The 8,039-nt window shown below is 37.7% G+C and overlaps 1 long non-coding RNA gene and 1 other non-coding gene across 2 annotated transcripts in view; one reads left to right on the top strand and one right to left on the bottom strand.

The window, feature by feature from the left end:
* LOC134806460 (uncharacterized) overlaps nt 1-8,039 on the bottom strand; it is a 157,205-nt gene that overhangs the window by 36,298 nt on the left and 112,868 nt on the right. The window lies entirely within an intron of this gene.
* LOC134789427 (U6 spliceosomal RNA) lies at nt 783-886 on the top strand. Its single transcript, XR_010144066.1, has one exon. It is a non-coding gene; the product is annotated as a U6 spliceosomal RNA (small nuclear RNA).

Raw genomic sequence — 8,039 nt, 5'->3', positions numbered from 1 at the left:
GACAGTTAAACAAGGCAAATTTTCAATAAGTCATTGGCTTGCTGTTTTTCCATCTGGAAGGTCGTGAAGCTAAACTGCTGGTGAGTTTTTGAATTTGTACCCCAGTTTAGCTGACTATATTGAAAAACAGTTTCTAACGGTTTTTGCCGTTCGAAATAAATATTTAAATTTAGTTGTCCGATAAACTATCTAGCAAATAAAAACGATCCGGAATAGTGATGTGCAAGTGTTTTCAAAGGCTGCCTGCGCGCACCGTGGCTATGCCAATGAAAATACTAAAACACATATGTTAGAAAACACATCGAGCTGGTAAAGCGTGCACGTGTCACCATTAGAATTTAATTTTATACCTACATTAAGTCTCTTCCGAGTCTTGTTACTTTAAATCTTTGTGTGTGTATAATAACGGTTGAAATTATAATACTTAAATGGTGATGTGTGGAGGCATACCCTTCAGTTTTCAAGTGATTTGTGTTTTCGAATACGAAAGGATCGGATAGTTAATACGTGTTAAGTAGAACCTATGTATTGAGGTAGAAGTTTATAGACGTGTAGGTTTTATCTTCCCAAGTATCTATCAGCAATTTGTCTTTTATCCCGTTCCGGGTTAATATAATATTGCAAATTTTTTTTTTTGTGAATTAAATTGCTGATAAATAAGTGTACCCGCTTAGGAGTCGACGAAGCCCCGCCTTCGCGGGGCTTCTATTTCCGCTCTGAGGGACACAAGGTAACGAACAAACCTACATCGCAAACATTGCATTTATTTTTGTGGAAAGTGAGTACTTCGGCAGTACATAAACTTAAATCTGACTAGACATAGAGAGAGATTAGCATGGCTCTGCGCAAGAATGACATGCGAAATCGTGAAGTATTTCACTCTTGATCTACCAACTTATATCTCTCCAACTAGATATTTAATTTTGAAAAAATGTTAAAATGTAGGTAGGTTAAAATGTAGGTACCTACTTAAATAAATAACTTAGCAGGTACTTACAGCTTAAAAGGTTAAGGAGAATAACTCTTGCATGTAGTTGCTATATGTGCTTGTGTTATTTTGGATTTGAATAACTTGATTATTAATTCGTTACGTAACTACATACAAGAGGGTCAATTCTTAAGCCTACCTACCTACCTAGTACCTACATAAATAGTACACTTGGCATTAACGATACGGGAATCTTTAGATTGATTCATTGACGAAGACGCATGGTTTGGTTCATATTGTCAAATTATATTAGTTAACTGAAGAGTTAAAGTTTAGTTTTGGCAAATCTGCGCGTCACCGTGAATGACACTTTCTAAAAGTGCCTGTAAAAGCCTGCATAAAACCTTTCACCTTGTCGAGCAAGGAACCCGCAACTAAGGGAATATTACCCATAAACTCAGGGTATTAGTTTTGAATGATATTCTTAAACCTACGTCTGTTATGGTTCCACCTGCGTAAGGTGTGCCTAAGAAAATCTTTTATTCGTTCACAAACTAACGTCAAGTTATTTGTGATGAAACCAATATATTATGTACCTATCTAAGGCTGCGCAAGGCTGCCATGTCTCCACCTGCGTAAGGTGTGCCAAAGAATCTTTGATTCATTCAAAAACTGACGTCAAGTTATTGATGATAATATTATAACCTATGTAAGCCTGCGCAAGGCATGTCAGACATATTCACAGAAATATAAATGATATGGTCATAACAATGCGAGCAAGTAAGCCACAATCAGAAAAATATTACAAAAATGAATTTGTAAATATCTCCTTTTAGAGAAAGTAAAAAGGGTTCTAACAAAATCAGTCGAAATAGGCAAGACTTTGTTATTAGTTTTCATTTTTGTTTACCAATCTATTCTAAAAGGGTCCCAAACACCCTATTGGCTAAGCCCAAAATTGGGCTAATTAACTGTGGTAAAAGTGAAAACTGCTTTCCATTTACATTACATTTCTAAAATTATAAGGTATAAAATAACCTAAGATTCCAGGCCTATCTCGACTCATTTTTATTTTAAAGATGAAAAAATCTTTGCACCCTAATATAAAATTGTGGTCTGGAGACGCTTAGCCTCATAACTTGGGCGGCATAGAGAATACAAAGAGATTTAGTCACCTAATTTCGATTATAAGCCCAGGCAGAAAATTGATAATTAGAATCAGGAGTGGTCAATCCACCAAGGTCCAGACAATCTGTGGACTCTAATTTAATCAGGCTATGTAAGCTCACGACAGTGCTTACGGTTCCATTCTGAAATAAGCTATGTTTACAATATAATTCAAATTATATTACTCATGGTGTGAAACAAACAGCCTGCTCAAGGTGTACAAAGGGTCCGATTAACGGCCCTATGAATATCTAAAAAAAAAAACCTTTGCAGTCTAGGCCTGCTAAGGCAGACTAGAAATAAATACATATGATCTCCATGTAAGAGCAGCTCACAGTTGCATAAATTATATTTGCCTCGAGAGCACTAGACTTTCAGCTAACATGCTTACGAGTACCTACCTATTGTACACGACATGACCAAGGTTACCTACCTATTTAACTATTATATCCCTGACTGCCATGGTATAGGAAAATTATGATGTGCTGGCGGTGCTGCACAAGCATGTAAAATAAAATATACAAAACTGGCCTGACGGGCGTTTATCAATTATGTATTTTACACCTTGTGTCTGTATTGTGACCCAGGAAGTTTTAAACCACCTGTATCGTAAGTGCTCCTATGCACGGATTAAGTTTATTTTAAACTACCCATGCCCTAACCTCAAGGGCAAGTGCTTCTATGCACGGACTAGATACTGTTATCACTTAATTCACTTATCATGACTTGTCATAGTTTGATACTACACGTTTAACAAATTTAAGACCGTGGAATGTACCCACTACAAAAAGGTTTTTAAAAACAGTGACTGAATGGTTTGCACGAACGGTTCTAGCACAACTTCTGGGCGGTCACGTCTAGGGCATGACCCTCTAGTTCTCAATTTATACATAATTATAACATTGTGATACTGTTCGCTTTGCACAATAAAATAGGGAAACAGGAGCACGCCTTGCGAAAAGGCGAAGCTATTTTGAAACGCGAACTTTTCAAAAATAGATTGAAATATATAAATATGTCTTTGATGTGGAACATGTACACCCAAACAAATGCAGTCATTTATTATATGTTAGCAAAACTCTGCCAAAGTGTTAGTCTGTCTGTACAGTGTAACCTGAAGGCATCAATGAACAAAAAATCTCTTGAAATATGGTGGATTAATTAATTTACACCCCGTCTGTGTCTTGCTCCTACCAAATCCATAATTTAAGGACCTCAACCAATCTAGGTACCCTTCTTGCTCGAGACCTGAAAAAATGTTCACAATAATCTCATGCAGTCAAGTGTCGGAAAACTAGGTCCACACACTTAGCGCTACCGTGAATATATATCTAAGAAGTCTGTATACTGCCTTCCAGGAGGCGGGATGTTAATAGACTAGCCTATATCGTAGGCCAGAGATATAGTATACAAAAGCACACTGGCCCAAATCCAGTAATATTATAATTTCAGAATATAAAATAATTGACAATTCTGCGTATATTTGATATCAAAAAGTTACAGTTATCCTTAGTTCATAAGGAGGATAAGTATACATAAATATCAAATAAATTCGACAAAGTGTTGACTCTAGCATTGGATGAAATAGGTCCCTCTTAAAGGGCCTCTGCACTGTTGGCTTTGGGCCCACGGGTGCCCGGCAAAAGGTCGGGGACCCCATGGTTCCGCACAGTTATTGCAAATAAAGCCCCTGCTACACGGCAGCCGACAAGCCTACTAACCGTCTGACCTTGGTCTGTCCTTGGTGTGTGGGTCCGTCTGAGTTGTCTGGCTAGACGGTGGCAAACCACAGTGTGTTCAGAACTCGCGGACAGACAACACGTATTGCAAGCGCACAAAATGGCCCCTAACCTTTCAGAAAGTTGGCGTGGCATTAGTACCTACTCAGTGGCGTATGGCCCTAAGGGCGGCGTATGCCACCCCTGGCGGATTGCATTTTGTTTTTCTTCCTTCACTTCTGGGGCGGCAAAACTTATTGGCCGGGGCGCTAAATTTCATAACCTACCTACTCATACTAGTGCAATGACAAAATAAGTTTTTGGCAAAAAAATAATATTTGGTACAAGCTTTTATCGCTGACTGTACTTTTCTTTCCAGAGGCATCTAATACTCTTCGAGACAATTCTAAAAACCCCAAACACAATTAGGTCGCGTTGTTCTATCACAGGGTTCCTATGGCCACCTCCTGTCTCCATCATCAGATCAGCTCTATGGTACCATAATAATGCATTGTCACCCGACTTATATATGTATGCAAATTTTCAGCTCCATCGGAAACTAGAAAGTGGGTCTAATTTAACTTGCAAGATTTGACCCATAAAAACATATTTACATACTTACATTAGGTATATTGCAAGTTAATAAAAAGTTTGTAAAAAAAGAAAAGGGTATATGAATGAAACGCTGGCTCAAAAAACGGCATTTGTTGAGTCATTTCAACTTAATGAATTCGCTGGACTACGCTACGGGGACATACATAACTTTCTGAGAATGAAGAGGAAAGTATTTGATGAATTATTAGAAATGCTACTGAGTACCCATGGCATGGCTATTAACCACACGAGCGCACACGGCGCGTCCTTCAAGCGAAATGGCCTAGTGCGGTCGGCGTCGGGCGGCTACACGGTTCCGGACCGACCGCTCAGACCGCGGTCGCTGGCGCGCGCTCGCATGCCAAGGGCGTCCGGAGGTCAAACGAAATTTTGTTGGTAACAACTGTCTACACGGTCCGGGACAGACCAAGGCCACGCGGTTTGGGGACTTGTCGGCTGCCGTGTAGCAGGGGCTTAATGTAAAATCACTAAATAAACACACAAATCTGCATTTTGGTTAAAACACATGCGATGAGCTAAGGTTTCGAATTAAGTACCTTATTCTTAATAATTTACACACTGGAAATAGGAAACTGAATATTCAGAACTATGCAATGTCTATAAATGGTTTACATAAATTAACAACAGAACCAATCAAGCTTATGTCTACTAGTAGGCACCAGATAAGGTAAACTTACTGCATATATAGAAATTAATGAGTACAATTTAGGTCACTTGATGATAGCTAAACATGAATATAATCAGAATGAGCCTGCACCCATACAAATATCATTGATAAGGTTCTATGGCATTTCTATATTAACCATTTGAACGCCAAGAGCACCAAAAAGCGTCATTATCATTACTAGTCGTGCCAACATGAGTGTTATGTTATGGCTTAAGCTCTCAAAGTAACCTTCACAATTTTAAGTAAGGTTTGTTTAGGTACATTAGCTCGCGTTCGCGTTAGTAAAGCGTACAAAGGATTAAATGCATTTTATAGCTATAACCAAGTATATAGCTCACATTGGCTCACACTCATGAAAGGAATTCAGTAATTCCCTATGACATTTTAGTAAGTATAGGTACCCAATACTAACTTTGTGGGTAGTGATAGTGATATAACGAATATGTACAATATTCTCTACTTAATCCCGAGAGATTTTGGAAATAAGAAAGGTCTTGTCCTTGTTATATTCCTGCAACTGCTTACTTTACTATTAGATCATTATTATCAAATTTGTTAATAATTGGGAGTTATAAATAAAAACTACTCGAGTACTTTATAAATAATTCTTATCTCTTCATATTTTGATTACATCACTCCTTATCACAGATGTTGTATGCTCCTTGAAGAGTAGACTGACTTAAAATCTCATCTTCTTTTACCTAGTTTCACATACATATAATTAAGTATAGCACCCTTGTGGTGACTCACTTATCCTCTTTGAAAATGTATAAGTACCTACATTAAGTACATAAAATGTAAAGTTAGTATCATAATATTATTTTATATCAAAATGTATGCTTTACTAAATACCTCTCTCCTCACAAGTGTTAAAATAAAGGGTGTACTACATAATTAATTAAACACTCGTAATATAATAATATTACATATACATAATAACTACATGTATAATCACATTGGCTTGGCGTCTTCCCACCACCAGGCGATAACAAACACGTCTCAATAATATTATTAGGTTCCGAATATCGGTACAGTTGTTTAATGACAGCGTTTTACACAAAAATAAAACGCTAATTAAATAACTTACCATATTCGGAACCTAAAGTTTTAATCCTGCCTGGTGTAAGTAAATATGAATAATTTTGAGACAATGACTTGAAAATTTGCCTTGTTTAACTGTCAAAGCAACCTGCCTGAGTGGTGGGAGTGTGGGAGAGAGAAGGACGTATATGCTAGAAAAGGACAATACGACCGACTACGCAGTGTTGCCATTCTCAATAATATTATTAGGTTCCGAATATGGTAAGTTATTTAATTAGCGTTTTATTTTTGTGTAAAACGCTGTCATTTTATGGAACTTGCTAACTATGTAAACAAAAGTCACTAGTAAATTCATCATTCAGAGACAATTTCAATATGGCGGTTTGTTAACATAGTTTCCATTCCCATAGAATGACACTTTATGTCTTTAAAAATAGTTGATGAAAAACCTAATCCCACCAAAAACATTTCATGTGAAATTGGCGGCTAACTCACTAGCTTTTACTGTATAAAAAGTGATCAGATCTCAGCAAAAGCCAAGCCATTAATCCCTGACTATACTAACTCTACACGTTGGCTTAAAAACCATGGATAAGCCGTTTCATAGATCTTCTATTGCGATATCACAATATTGAAGACACAAACTTAGTTTTTTACCATATGTGGCAGATTGTCCGATGGACTTACTTAAGTAATATGGTGGAAAATAACATCGCAGGAATTCAATGTCATGACAGTATGTAACTTCAACTAATATTTCAACACTACTACTACTATTACTATTACTATTACTATTACTAAAACTACTATTGTCTACTATTACATTAGGGTTAGTTAACGATTAGTTTGTAAGGGTTGTCTTAGATTTTAGTTTGTATGTAAGGATTTTATGTACCATCACGCTCCGCGATTGTTACGCCATTTAGGGTCCTAGCTAAATTGGTTCTTCAATACCTACGCTATAGAATTTCCAATTTAGCAAGAACCCTAAATGGCGTTATGCCGTGCGGTGACTGTACTTATTTAATGTAATAATTAAAAATTACTATTTCAACTGGCTATTGAAAATGATCACCTTGTTCCACTGAATCCTTGGCTGCGGGGATCCCTCGGGAATACACTCAACCGTTCCATTTTGCCCCCTAGATATTCTTATTTGCCTCACACTGACTCTAACTCTCGGGTTGCCCGCATTTTGAATCTGTGGCTGGGGTGCTCTGGTTGGTTGACGTTCGAGTGGTGTGACGGTTTGTTCAGGTTGCGTTGATCTGACTGGTGGTTGGGGTTGTGGTGGTCTGACAGGTTCCACATCTAAAATGAAACATTTGGCATCAATAAAAAAACAACGGGTTGGACTCCGGGAGTGCCGCCAGAAGTGAAAAGTAGTTTTTCGATCAGGTCACGTGTCCGTCTTACGTCTTACGAATCTTACGGTCACGTGACACCTGTTGCGAGTTTAACATTTTTCCCCATCACAAAAAGTGCACAGCGCCGCTAAAGAAGTTTTCACTTCAAAAATATTGATAACGTTAGGTACCCACACATTATAAGAAGCCTTAAATTTTGTATACTCTAATTAATGTTTTGTATATAACACTAATTCCACGCAGACGAAGTCGCGGGCAAAAGCTAGTAATAATATTTATATCTTGCTTGAAGAAGCATTTTCCGAGTTGTGTTCATGTAGAAGTCTTACCTTAATGAAAAAGGCTTACCTTTCACATCAACCAGAACATACTGTTGTGTGACGACCTGCCGGTCTACAACACCACCGCACATGTAATATCCTCGGTCGCCTATTTGGGCATTAGATATTATCAGAGTATTTCCTGTTTGTTTGGTTCCTGCTCCGAACTGGGCTCCATGCTAAAAAAAAGTAAAAAGGTCATGTGGAGTAAGAGAA

The sequence above is a fragment of the Cydia splendana genome, chromosome 3 (genome assembly GCF_910591565.1).
Source record: "Cydia splendana chromosome 3, ilCydSple1.2, whole genome shotgun sequence".
Classification (NCBI taxonomy): Eukaryota; Metazoa; Arthropoda; class Insecta; order Lepidoptera; family Tortricidae; genus Cydia; species Cydia splendana.
This window is presented reverse-complemented; position numbering and strand designations above follow the sequence as displayed.